The following is a 14614-nucleotide window of genomic DNA, read 5'->3' on the forward strand; positions in this document are numbered from 1 at the left end:
TCCACACGGCGAGCTGCGGAGTCAATAAGCAATCCTAGCCATGGCAAGGAGCTCGGTGTCAGGCCTGCGTGAAGGCGGCTGGGTAGCGTACTTAGCTGCCAACTGGCTCAGAGGCCTTGGGGCTTCCATCATCTAAGTTACTTTGGGTCGGTGTCCGGCAAGGCGCCGTTCCATGCTAGTCGAGCTGGGCAGTAGGTAAAAACGTCATCAAAATGGTCTACAGCACCTGGTATTCCCAGGAGGTCTCCCATCCAAGTACTGTCCGAGCCCAGCCCTGCTTTGCTTCCGAGATCAGATGAGATCAGGCCTATCCAAGGTGGTATGGCCAGTAGAAGCTGCTCGATCCATCGCCCGGCCAGCCTTTCTCAGGATCGCTTGGTGGCGAGCAATCTGGCCGTGACGGGGCGGGCTCTGAAGGGTCCATGCAAAGTCTGTGCAGTCCCTACAGGTGTGGTTTGTTTAGCAGTGATTCACCCGCCGCATCAGGTGTCTTCAAAAACGTCTCGGCGCAGGGTCTCCTGCAGGCTAAACCCTTCATCGCGGTAATGTGACAGAAAGAGCAAGCTGGACCCGTAACTTGGGGGCGGAGCGAGACGTCCAGGGGTGAATGAAGGAAGAGGGTGAGATGGTTGCCAGTGACTTTGAGCTGCTCTTCAGGGGGGAGGGTTGTGTTGCCTGCAAAGGTCTTCTGCTTGGGGTTACCGGTGGTTGCCTCCAGCCACGGGGGAGACGCTGGTCCTGGTGAAAAGGAGCCTAGTATTAAAAGTAAAGAAGCAACAATGCTGGAGGCCCACGGTGATCAGAAGGATGCTGGTATTTTGCAGAGATGAAATAGCGCAAGAGAGAAAGCAAATGAAAAAACGAAAAGAGAATGAATGTGTGCACTTGTGAAAGGGAATGGAAAAAAGGCATAGAAGAGAGTGCCCCCTGCTGGTGGAAGGAAGGAAAAAGCAAAAGCCTACAGCACCTGGTATTCCCAGGTGGTCTCCCATCCAAGTACTAACCAGGCCCAACCCTGCTTAGATTTTTAGATCAGACGAGATTGGGCGTGTTCAGGGTGGTGTGGCTGTAGGCAGAGACTAGCCTCTCACTTGCTGCTTTTCTACTTTGACGTCTGGCTGCCGGCTGCCCTTTCCAGTGCTCAGCAAGACCAGGTCCTTTTGTGCTTTCCCTTCTCTTCAATTTTTTTGCTGGCTTCCTTAAAAGGTCTTGTAGACACAACGCCCCACTCAGAGCCGCTGAGCTCACTGATCGGCTGCAGCGCTGTCGACGGAACGTCGGCTTCACGGCCAATGCCACAGGCCGGGAGCAGAGGCGAGACTCACCGGTAGACCCGGGTAGGGTGAGTAGAGCGCGGTTAGTTGCTTTCTAATAGCCTGCAGCCGGGGATTAACTTTTAATGAAAGGGAACAATCCCTTTGACTGTCTGCAGCGCGCCACACTTAGGAAGCGCACTCTCACACACAAGCCAGCATGCACACGCTGCCCCGACAACCTCTCCGTCACCATGTGTATCACCCTGGCCTGGATGCCACAAAATGTATTAAAGCTGTGTCTGAGAGCAAGGGGGAGGTTCTCTGGTCAGGGGAACATTAGCATGCAATGCCTCCTGTCTCAGGCCAGTAGGGGGAGCAGGCTGCCCCTATAAAAGCTGGTGCTGGGGGCAGGGTTAGAGAGAACTGGATTGCCTGTCTCAGCTCTGAGATGTGTCCCAGAGTGGAGCAGGGACAGAAAGTTGATTGCACCTAAGAGGAAGTGTGGCAGGAGGAGAGCCACAAGCCAGAGACAAGAGGCAAAGAGAGCCTGTCTTGGCAGAGAAAAGACTTAATTTTACCAGACTTTGGTGTCTGAGGCTGGAAGGATTCCACATCCCCCAGCAGAGAACCAGTCCGCAAGGGACTGTACATTCCTTGGCCTAAGAAGCCTGGAGGCCCTGCCACAACCGAAGGGACCAGTAAAGCCGTACAAGGCTGGGAGCAGAAAGGAATCCACGTCGCAGGCCATACAGGCGAGAATACACGGAAAGCTCGGAAACGTGGGCTGTTACCCTATCAGGAGGAGATAGCCAGAAGGAGCGCAGAAAGCACAGTAGGCCTACACCCTCACCCTGACCAGGGCCAATTTCCCCGTTGCTCTCAGACGTCCAGGTCCCCTCCTAGCCGGGACTGTTTATGGGTCAGTTTACCTGTTGTAGTAAAGACCCTGGACTGCAACTTGTTGTCTGTGTGCTCCTTGCTCCTCCCGCACTATCAGCACTGGGATTCTCACTACCATCACTCCCACCATCCATTATACTGCGCTGGGGCCGCACTCTTCCCGTGGGGAGTCACACTACCCTAGCTGCACACCTCATCAGCCCCAGCGGTCTGCATGCAGCGGCGGTTCCTAATAACCGCAATCCACGGGTGGCATAGTCGGACATTATCAGCAGAACGTAGCAGACTACCATTGGCCTGACCACCCTGAGCCACGGAACCGGGTCGCCACTACTACCCCCATCGTCTCCCTATTACCCGGATCCGAGTGCCCCACGGCCCAGGGGGCGAGTCAGCTTTGGCGTAGTCGGCAGGATTTCGTGCCCGCAACCACCGGGTACTGCATGCCTGAAAAAGACTTTTGTAAACTTACCTGTGGCGAAGTTTCCCGCCATCCGGAGCCGATTCCCGCCATCGGACGCCATCTTGGACCGTTTCCCGCCGTCTTCTGCCTTCTTCCCGCCATCCGCAGCTGCTTCCCGCCATCGGACGCCATCTTCAGGACGCCGCGCGGGAAGAAGAGGGGCGTGGACGTCAAAACCGCGCGAGATCCGAAGCTCCGCCCCACGCTCCGACGCTGCGCAAGGTCCTGGAAGGGAGAGAGAGCGACGCTGACGTCATCAGGACGCGACGCCAGGTCCTCGTCCATAGCAGCAGCAGTGGAGCCGCGGCCTACAGAAGAGGATCGCTGGAAGGTAGGCCACGCTTAACTAGGTGGGAGGAAGATGTCAGACACAGAGGCGCCCACTACCACCAACGCAGCTGCAGCAGCAGTGATGCCCTTTTCCCTGCCCTACATCCCTTGAGCGGCCTGGCTGCCCAAATACTCAGGGGAGCCCCATGCCCTAACTGACTTTAAGGAAAGACTATACAGTTTGTTCCAGGTTTACCCCCTGACAGAGGAGCAGAAGGTCAGCATATTGACAGGGCAGTTAACTGGCGCAGCCCAAAGGGAGGTAAAATCATGGCCCACTGAGGAGAAAAGGACTGTGAAGGGTATCCTGGCCCGGCTGCGGGTACCTTTGATACACGTACCTCCGCTGAGATTAAAATGAGGTTCTATGGATGTAGGCAGCGGGCACAGGACAGCATTAGAGACTATGCCCTAAATCTGCAGGAAGCCTTGAGGGCTATTCAACAAACTGACCCTGGCAGTGTGCAGGAAACCGATAAGCTGCTAACAGAACAATTCATAGAAGGTCTGCTGTCTAGCGCCCACAGGGCCCAACTGCGCCTCATGTTCTTTCAGAACCCCGACCTGACCTTTGCCCAATTTAAGGACAGGGCCATAAGGGTGCTCCGTGAATCTGCAACCAGTGGCGCTATAAACCCCCGCGCCCTGCTATCACCTACCACCAGGAGGCGGCGCCCTCCTCTATGGACTCCGTGGAGGCTGATGCACAGGCCCTGAACCAAGCCCCGTCGAAAGGCCTGCACCACCAAGTCCAGGAGCTAACCAGGAGCGTCGTGGCGTTGACCAGAACCGTCCAGGCGTTGCAAGTGGACCCGTCAAGACCCATCGAGCTGGCTTCAAGTCCGGAGGATGTCCCGTGGCGTCGACAGAGGAGGATCCCGTCATTCCGAGGGAGGCCCACAGACCGCTACGCAGAGGATGGACAGCCCATTTGCCGTCGATGCAACCAGCCCGGACACATTTCCAGGTACTGTAATTTAAACGGGTCCAACCTGGGGCAGAGGGCCGACCCCCAGGCATAAGATCACCAGGCCCTTATAATTGGCGTGATAAGTACGTTGGGGGGCACCCGGTTTTACCCGTGGTGCTGGACGGTATCCCCATGAGCGCCTTGCTGGATACTGGGTCGCAAGTAACCACAATCCCTTATGTACTTTTTAAGCAGTATTGGACTGATGCTGATATCACACGGTATCCAGACAGTAACTTGAGCATCATCGCCAGTAATGGCTTACCCGTGCCGCAGATGGGGTTCAAGGAGATGACCATTAAAATTGGTAAAGTTGAACTGCCGGCACAGGGAGTGATTATTGTGGACATTGACGGTCATGAAAGTCACCCTAAAATAACTGTGGGTACTAACATAATTGAAAGTTGTCTTTCAGAGGTAATTGTAATTCTACAACAGGTGGCGGTGAATGCTAGTTCCAGCCAACAGAGGGTCCTCAACAAGGAGATAAAAGCCCTGATGAGACGGCAGCAGGTAGAACTGTCTGGTGGTGAGATCGGTAGCGTAAGACTGAGTGACCCATTCCCCATTTCCATGCCTCCCAAAAGTGAAATGATGATCTGGTGTCGGACTGCAATCGGGTTGAGAGGTAGAGACTACCAAGCCATGGTAGAACCCGTGTACTCAGACAGCAGGCCCACCATTTTGACAGCCCGGGGGGTGGTTGATGTCCGTCATGGGAGGGTGGCCGTCCGCATCCTCAACATTGGGGAGAGGGAAGTACACTTACCCAGGTACGCTACACTCGCCAAACTGTTTGTTGTCGAACACCAAGCTATCAGGGCCGTGGAACCCTTGCCTCCATCTCCTCAGGCGGAGGGTAATGGCTCCCAGAAACAAAAGGAGGACTGGTGCCAGAAACTCCATGTGGGTGCTGACTCCACTCCCCTGCACCAAAAACAAGGAGTCTACCGGGTGGTACAGGAGTACGAGAGAGTCTTTAGTAAGCACCCGCTGGACTTCGGCAGAGTAAAGGGGATAGAACACCACATCCCCACAGGGAGCCACCCACCAATAAAAGAGAGACACAGGCCTGTACCCCCTGCACATTATCAGAACGCCAAGGGCATGCTAAGAGAGATGAAGGAAGCTGGGGTCATTAGAGATAGCTGTAGCCCCTGGGCAGCCCCCTTGGTTCTGGTGAAAAAGAAAGACGGCACCATGAGAATGTGCGTGGACTATAGACAAATCAACCGTATCACCCACAAAGACACATACCCGCTGCCTAGAATAGAGGAGTCTTTAGCCGCACTAAAATCTGCTAACTTCTTTTCTACTTTGGACCTTACTAGCGGGTACTGGCAGGTTCTTGTGGCAGAGGCTGACAAGGAGAAGACCGCCTTCACCACCCCGATGGGACTGAGCGAGTTCAACTGTATGCCTTTCGGGCTCTGCAACGCACCAGGGACCTTCCAGCGGCTGATGGAATGCTGTCTAGGGCACCGAAACTTCAATACGGTCCTCCTTTACCTGGACGACGTGATCGTCTATTCGAAGACCTACGAGGACCATCTAAAGCACCTGGCCGAGGTGTTCGAAGCCCTGGCAGGCTATGGCCTGAAGGTGAAACCATGGAAGTGTCACCTGCTGAAACCAAAGGTCCAGTACCTAGGGCACGTGGTAAGTGCGGAAGGAGTGGCCCCCGACCCTGACAAAGTCACGGCAATCAAGAGCTGGCCAAGCCCCTCGAACATCAAAGAGGTGAGACAGTTTCTCGGGTTGGTAGGCTACTACCGAAGGTTCATCCCCGGGTTCACTAAGATGGCAGCTCCTATGCAGGACCTCCTGATCGGACAGTCTAAGTCCCGAAGTCAAAAGCCACCCTTCAAGTGGGATAAACCGGAAGAGGAGTCCTTCCGCCAGCTAAAGATGGCCCTCACGGGGGATGAGATCCTGGCCTACCCTGATTACGGCCAGCCTTTCATTCTCCACACAGATGCCAGTAATGTGGGACTGGGAGCCGTACTGTCCCAAAACCAACAGGGCAGAGAACGGGTGATCGCATACGCCAGTCGGAAGCTGAGGCCCACCGAGAGGAACCCGGAGAATTACAGCTCCTTCAAGCTAGATTTCTTGGCGGTGGTGTGGGCCGTGACGGAACGCTTCAAGCATTACCTGGCCTCCGCAAAGTTCACCGTGTACACGGACAACAACCCGTTGACACACCTGGACAATGCAAGACTGGGTGCCCTGGAACAGCGGTGGATGGCCCGTCTCTCCAACTATGACTTCGTGATCAAGTACCGGGCAGGCAAAACCAACGCCAACGCGGACGCCCTATCAAGAATGCCTCACTTACCTGAAGGTGACGAAGACCCAGAAGAGCTGGAGGAGGTAGAACTCCCCGCGTTTCACCGGTATGGAGCCGCTCAACACTCTCACCGCGTGAAGGAGGACTATCTAACAACTGTGATGATGAATCCCCTACCTCACCACAGCTGGGCCGAGACCCAAGATAGTGACCCTGCAGTCCGCCTGGTGAAAGATCTGCTGACCCGGGAAGACGCCCGCCTAGATCCAGATTCCCCAGAGGAAGCCAAGCAGCTAAGGAAGGAGAAGAGCAAGCTGTTCCTCTACGAAGGCAAGTTGTGCAGAAGGATTGTCAACCACCGGACGCACGAGCTGACCTGGCAAGTCGTGGTCCCAAGGCGAGATGCAGCTATGGTCCGGGGGGCTTTCCATGACAGAGCGGGACACTTCGGTTGGAAGAAACTGGAGTTCCTACTAAGAGGAAGGTTCTTTTGGGTCGGCATGAGAGGAGCTGTAGAAAAATGGTGCAGAGACTGTGGCCCTTGTCACCTGAGGAGGAAGGACCGCACCAGCCAGAAGACACCCTTGAGGCCCATCGTCACCACGCAGCCTCTTGAGCTGGTAGCTCTGGACCATGTCAAATTGGCTCCCAGCCGGTCAGGATACATCTATGCCCTGACAATCGTGGACCACTATTCCCGTTTTCTAGTGGTGGTCCCGGTAAAGGACTTGACAGCCCAAACAATGGCCAGAGCCTTCCAGCAATACTTCTGCCATCCACACGGGTATCCGGAACAGGTCCTGACAGACCAGGGTCCAGCGTTCGAGGCTGAAATCTTCCAGGAGTTCTGCAACCTCTATGGCTGTAAGAAAATTCGGACAACGCCTTACCATCCACAAACCAACGGGATGTGTGAGAAGATGAACAATATAGTCATTGATCTCCTGAAGACGTTGCCCCTGGAGGAACGCAGCCTGTGGCCAGAAAAACTGCCGGACCTGATAGACCTATACAACAATATCCCGGTGAATGCTACCAACTGCACCCCGGCTTACCTGATGCGAGCCAGACCGGGTAAGCTGCCCGTAGACCTGGAGATGGGAGTCCTAATACCTGAGGACACCTCCCCGGATGCGGACTGGGATACAGAAAGGCAACTGCAGTACAAGAAGGTACAGGAGAGTGTGGAGAAGAGCCTGGCCCAGGTGAGAGAGAAGCAAGAAAGACTCTTCAATCAACACGCCCCTGCTGGTCCCCTAGAACCTGGTGAGCAAGTCCTAAAGCGAAAAAGAAGGCTACATAAGTTGGACGACCAGTGGGAAAGGGAACCCTACACCGTACTGCAGTCTGACCACGACAACCCAAAGGTGTGCATAATCACCAAGGACGGAGGAGAAACCACTAGTGTCGTCTCCAGAGACCACCTCAAAAGGTGCCCCGAGCAACTCCGTAGTGTAGAAGAGGATCAGAGTGACCTTGAACCCGCAGAGGACAAGGAAGAAATGATCAGCACCATTCTCGGAGAGTTCCCTCAGTCCTGGACTCGCATAAATGATGCCATAGTGGTACCCGTCCTGCATTTCCTGCAACCGGCCCAGCAACAACCAACACCAGAGCCGGAAGGTGAAGAGGAGCCAGCAGGTCCAGAGGCAGAAGAGCCTGTACCAGCAGCCCAGGAGAGTCAACCCTCTGCTGACAGTGAGCCTGCCATGCCTGCGGTAAGCCAAAGAACCCGCAGACAGCTGCCTGCCCTACCTGTACACCCAGTTGGTAGCTGTACCCCTAACGCTAGTGGGGAAAGCCAGGTTGGTCCACCACCAGACAGTGGGTTAAGGAGGTCAACCAGGAGCACAAAGGGGCAGATACCCGCTCGCTGGAGAATATAGAGTGTACTAAGATTGTAAATAACCCTGTTGCCAAATGTTGAAATGTTTGCCAAGTTACCTGCATGTTTATTAATAGTGTGTTTCAGTTTCTTGCAGCTACCGTAAGGACTCACAGGTTATGGACTTTTTATAACCGGGACCTTGTATGGACTGCATTCTGAGCCTAACCCAGGAATGAACTAAGACTGTGAAGGACTTGGGGTAGGACAGACCCCCACCTGGTTAAGGCTCCCGTTGTATTGGTGATATGGACACCCGGTCACAGGCCACACTGTGACCTTAAGAACTCAATTTGTGCGTCGTCTGTCTTTTAATGTTTTATTGTTATGCATATTGTCTTGTTTATTGTTTAGTCCCGGAGTACTAAATTTCACTAGGGGGGAATGTGTCACCCTGGCCTGGATGCCACAAAATGTATTAAAGCTGTGTCTGAGAGCAAGGGGGAGGTTCTCTGGTCAGGGGAACATTAGCATGCAATGCCTCCTGTCTCAGGCCAGAAGGGGGAGCAGGCTGCCCCTATAAAAGCTGGTGCTGGGGGCAGGGTTAGAGAGAACTGGATTGCCTGTCTCAGCTCTGAGACGTGTCCCAGAGTGGAGCAGGGACAGAAAGTTGATTGCACCTAATAGGAAGTGTGGCAGGAGGAGAGCCACAAGCCAGAGACAAGAGGCGAAGAGAGTCTGTCTTGGCAGAGAAAAGACTTAATTTTACCAGACTTTGGTGTCTGAGGCTGGAAGGATTCCACATCCCCCAGCAGAGAACCAGTCCGCAAGGGACTGTACATTCCTTGGCCGAAGAAGCCTGGAGGCCCTGCCACAACTGAAGAGACCAGTAAAGCCGTACAAGGCTGGGAGCAGAAAGGAACCCACGTCGCAGGCCATACAGGCGAGAATACACGGAAAGCTCGGAAACGTGGGCTGTTACCCTATCAGGAGGAGATAGCCAGAAGGAGCGCAGAAAGCACGGTAGGCCTACACCCTCACCCTGACCAGGGCCAATTTCCCCATTGCTCTCAGACTTCCAGGTCCCCTCCTAGCCGGGACTGTTTATGGGTCAGTTTACCTGTTGTAGTAAAGACCCTGGACTGCAACTTGTTGTCTGTGTGCTCCTTGCTCCTCCCGCACTATCAGCACTGGGATTCTCACTACCATCACTCCCACCATCCATTATACTGCCCTGGGGCCGCACTCTTCCCGCGGGGAGTCACACTACCCTAGCTGCACACCTCATCAGCCCCAGCGGTCTGCATGCAGCAGCGGTTCCTAATAACCGCAATCCACGGGTGGCGTAGTCGGACATTATTAGCAGAACGTAGCAGACTACCATTGGCCTGACCACCCTGAGCCACGGAACCGGGTCGCCACTACTACCCCCATCGTCTCCCTATTGCCCGGAACCGAGTGCCCCACGGCCCAGGGGGCGAGTCATATGCATCAGACTCTCCTGCCTGTTTTATGATTTCAGGGCCCTATCAGGAATCACACCCCCCTCCCCAATTCCTTCTGCACCTTCCTTGCCTTCCTTGCACTGAGGTTAGCTCTTTGGCAGCCGTCTGGCTTGGTTACACAAGCTTCTTTGCAGAGATACATGTTACTTCTGCTGGCCCTCGCTAGGCGGCCGGCATCCAAAACCTTCCCTGGGCACCTGCTGAAAGCCTGGCCCCTTAACGGCCCCGGGTGCTTTTAACGCCATCATTTCCACACGGCGAGCTGCGGAGTCAATAAGCACTCCTAGCCGTGACAAGGAGCTCGGTGTCAGGCCTGCGTGAAGGCGGCGGGGTAGCATACTTAGCTGCCAACTGGCTCAGAGGCCTTGGGGCTTCCATCATCTAAGTTACTTAAGGTCGGTGTCCGGCAAGGCGGCGTTCCATGCTAGCCGAGCTGGGCAGTAGGGCAAAACGTCATCAAAATGGTCTACAGCACCCGGTGTTCCCAGGAGGTCTCCCATCCAAGTACTGTCTGAGCCCAGCCCTGCTTTGCTCCCGAGATCAGACGAGATCGGGCTTATCCAAGGAGGTATGGCCAGTAGACGCTGCTCGATCCATCGCCCGGCCAGCCTTTCTCAGGATCGCTTGGTGGCGAGCAATCTGGCCGTGACGGGAGCGGGCTCCGAAGGGTCCATGCAAAGTCTGTGCCGTCCCTACAGGTGTGGTTTGTTTAGCAGTGATTCACCCGCCGCATCAGGTGTCTTCAAAAATGTCTCGGCGCAGGGTCTCCTGCAGGCTAAACCCTTCATCACGGTAATGTGACAGAAAGAGCAAGCTGGACCCGTAACTTGGGTGCGGAGCGAGATGTCCAGGGGTGAATGAAGGAAGAGGGTGAGATGGTTGCCAGTGACTTTGAGCTGCTCTTCAGGGGGGAGGGTCGTGTTGCCTGCAAAAGTCTTCTGCTTGGGGTTACCGGTGGTTGCCTCCAGCCACGCGGGAGACGCTTGTCCTGGTGAAAAGGAGCCTAGTATTAAAAGTAAAGAAGCAACAATGCTGGAGGCCCACGGTGATCAGAAGGATGCTGGTATTTTGCAGAGATGAAATAGCGCAAGAGAGAAAGCAAATGAAAAAAAGAAAAGAGAATGAATGTGTGCACTTGTGAAAGGGAATGGAAAAAAGGCATAGAAGAGAGTGCCCCCTGCTGGTGGAAGGAAGGAAAAAGCAAAAGCCTACAGCACCTGGCATTCCCAGGCGGTCTCTGTTAAATGGTTAATTATGGAAATTCATTTGGAATGTTAATCAATAATCATTTTTCTGAGTTCTATGCCTCAGCCATCGTGTCTAGTTGACATGCGCTATTTGTGTGTGTATTTTTGGTTCACTACCATATGTAGAACAGGTGTCCATACGACTGGCTATAAAAGCCCATGGTACAGAAAGGGGGGCTCTCTTGCTCTGCCCACCCCACAAGACACAGAATCTTCATGCTGAGAAGCAGATGACATGTAGGCCTGGACACATGCTGGACAAAGACATGATTTACCAGCCAGGATCCAAGGAAAGATGGGTGAATCTCAACAATTAAGCTAATTATGGACAAATGGACAATTACTTTATAACTAATTATTGTATGTACCTGCTGCAATCTGATTCTTTTTAATGGACAATCCAAGAATAAATAGATACATTTTTTTATAAGAATATCGTGATATTGATACTTTGAGAAGTCCTCAGTAGAAAAAAATAATACAGGAAGAGTATTATTTTACAATGGTGATCCAGCCAGTCCTGTTTTTTTTTTTTTTAAATTAAGTAAGTGAATTTCTTCCGTGAACAAGGGGGAAGTCCTGACGAGCTGAACAGCTGTTGTTCACGTGTCAGTAAATTCACTAGTTTGTCACGAGAAGCAGAAAGGACCTACAGACTGAGGAAAGACAGGAAGCAGAGGTACTAACAAGGAACAGAATCACACAGGAAAAGAATCAGACGAACTGAAGACAGGACGTGCTGATAAAGAGAAGCCAAGGAATCTTAAGGTAAGCAAAATATGGATATAATTTCTTGTTTTGCTAAACAAAGTAATATTAATTTCAAAGTTAATGTAGGAGATGACATAGAAGTTTTGTGGCTCAGTTTATACAAAGAATGTGAATTGCAGAATTTACAGTTAACTTCTAAATTGGTAAATAGAGACAAACAGAAATTGAGAAATATTCTACATTTGGTAGATTTTTTTCATAGTCTTGTGTTAGAGATTTCTAAGCAGGAAAATAGTGTAGAAGTGTCAGACGGTGATACTGATTCTGACTGTAATGTGGAAAATGAACAAGAAGTAAGACACGTGTCTGTAACTGAAGGTGACCTTGGGTCTGACCAAGAGACGGACATACAGAAACCTGACATGGGAGGAGACATGACTGACATACGAGAAACCGACATACTAGGTGATGTGGGAGGAGACGTGAGTGACGTAGGAGGAACGGACGTACAAGAGCCACTAAAAATATCAGAGAATTCTGGAATTACCCAGGCTCAACTCCAAATTAAAATGAGGAAAAATTAGCTGAAATTATACAAAATCATGCCAAAATATGATGTCAAAATCCATGCCTGTAGAAATTCATAGACATTTGAGAGCTTCTCTGATAAGTTTGATTTATCCAATGAGGAGAGGAATCAATTATTTAAAATATGGATTCCTGTGACATTGTCCTGACGTTTACATTTAATGCCCTGTGAAAATGACTCTCCTAATGGATGGGAAAATGATTCGGACAGATTAAGATATTTGATTTATTGTGTCAGAAAGGATTTTCCCAACATAGAAGATCTGCAGAAACTAAGGATTGGTAGGAAGGAATGTACATATACATTCATGTCCATATTTGAACGGTTGTACAAAGCTCTCATCAAAAATGGAAAAGTACAACATATGATAACAACTTTTGTACAAAAATTCAAATTCCTAAATTCAGTTTCCCAAGTTATGGCATCACAAAAAAATTCATTATTTGAATGTGCGCAGATGCTGGATTTTTTTAGAAAACATGAGAATCGTGAAAAGAAAATAAATCAAGCTAAATTTATAAAACCAGGAAAGGTAAAATCTTACCAAAAGCCAATATCAAACTCTCCTAGACTGAGTCATCCCCATAGTGAACTCTATCAAATACGCAGAAGATTTCATATATGTTATAAGCCATATCAACCAGTGCAAAGATCCATCTCTCCACAGAATGAGTTAATTCTCAATCAGAACTGTGATTCTCTAAAAAGGAAAATGGCTGAAACTGATGGACAGAGACAGGTGAGACGACCAACTCACAGTGACGTCATGGAATGTGGACAGAAGAACAGGCAGTTCTCTGAGGTTTTGAAGGATAGAAAAATGTCTTTCCTAAATAGGGCGTTCCTGGAGATATTTGAGAGAGACAGAAGATTTGGTTTAGGGAGTGGCAAAGGAAAAACTGTAATTACAATGTTGTATCAAAGTGTAATACAATATCTCAATATTTATTTATAATCTTATACAGTAAAATTGTAGTTACATAGTTTCTAATAGTTCATATATATATATATATATATATATATGTATATATATATATATATATATATACACTTGTCTAAGTAGAGATTGCGTATAATTGTATTTATATATACGTTTATAAAATATATATATATATATTAATTAATAAATTAGAACTTCATATATATAAATTTAAGTAGCAATATTTTGAATTACATTAGAACCAACCAATATATGTATAAGATATTTAAATAATTCTGTTTCTGTATGAATTTGATATTTAATTTTATTTTCTTATATTTCCTTAGAGTTTTCATTCCAAAGCAGGATTTGATCAAAGAACTCTAAAATGGATTTATTTCTTTATTCACACAGGAAGTGAAAAAATTGCATGATTTTATGTGTATAACATTTTAAAATAATAACAATATATCTAGTTGAACTATAATATATATGTAATACTTATTAATTCTTTTGTGTTGCTAATATTTTCTGTGCATGAAGTGTTCGTGCAAATTAAAGTAGCTTTACAGCATGACGTGTGACAGCTGCGGCCTTTGAACTTTGAGCTAATAGTATAGGATCCCACTCATTCTATTTTCAACTGATGTAACTTAAGACCGGACAGCCAGTGAAAAAAGAATCTAAGACAAGAGTTTTTTCAAGTGTCTGAAATTCCAGTGACTTACTCTCATATTATATAATATCTACATGGGGAATATTCAAAGAAATATAAAGATATTCAATTGATATGGCAATACGCATTAATAAATTGGGATACAACAATTTTGGGTTAAATATATATATATATATATATATATATATCTAAAACTTCATATGTGGAATGTTTGAGTTGAACAGATCTGTGAATGTCAGAGTGAAGTTGACAGATGAGTAAATCAGCAGCTGCTAAGTGTGATTGATGTGACAGAGGCCTCGTATGTTTGTATGTTTGAAAAAATAAAAATGTTTCTTTATGTGAAGGTACAAAAATATATTTAATTCTGAGGAAATTATAATACATAATTAGGTATTATCTACATATATATATTTCTATATTTCTTTAATAATTATTATTTCTTGATTTAACTAATAGTGGATAAGGGCAACCACACATCAAAATGGTTTACAAAGCAAATTTATATTTAGAATAATTTTCCACATGATAATATTCTTGAATAACTATAATATTATTTTTAATGGTTACCTAAATAGGTACACACCTCTCTTTAGTCAAATCTATGCTATTCATCGATATGAAATTTATGCACAATATTTCTAGAAGAAGAATTATTTTTAATTTGGTTCTGATATATACATACATTTTATAAAATAATATTTTTGGTATAAAGGGGGAAAATGTGTTTTTGATCCTGATTACATAATCACTTTTGATCAATACTTATTTTCCACACATTTTAATAAAGAAGAAATAATAATAAGATACTATGGTATAATTAAGAAGGGTATTGCATGCAAAGTTGCATAATTTAATATTTTTTGGTGGTACAAGGTTATGACAAATATGAAATCATCCAGATAATGGAGATATAAGGGTATTTTTTATGGA

The 14614-nt window shown here is 48.6% G+C and overlaps 3 pseudogenes; all 3 read right to left on the bottom strand.

The window, feature by feature from the left end:
- Positions 1–214: 214 nt before the first annotated feature.
- On the bottom strand, positions 215–334 carry LOC141267882 (5S ribosomal RNA; annotated as a pseudogene).
- Positions 335–955: 621 nt separating this feature from the next.
- LOC141267493 (5S ribosomal RNA) lies at positions 956–1074 on the bottom strand (annotated as a pseudogene).
- An 8928-nt stretch (positions 1075–10002) lies between these two features.
- On the bottom strand, positions 10003–10122 carry LOC141268652 (5S ribosomal RNA; annotated as a pseudogene).
- Between the last annotated feature and the right edge of the window lie 4492 nt (positions 10123–14614).

Source organism: Phyllobates terribilis, unplaced genomic scaffold (assembly GCF_046119375.1).
Source record: "Phyllobates terribilis strain yellow unplaced genomic scaffold, ASM4611937v1 Scaffold_4__5_contigs__length_816908805, whole genome shotgun sequence".
NCBI classification, from domain to species: Eukaryota; Metazoa; Chordata; class Amphibia; order Anura; family Dendrobatidae; genus Phyllobates; species Phyllobates terribilis.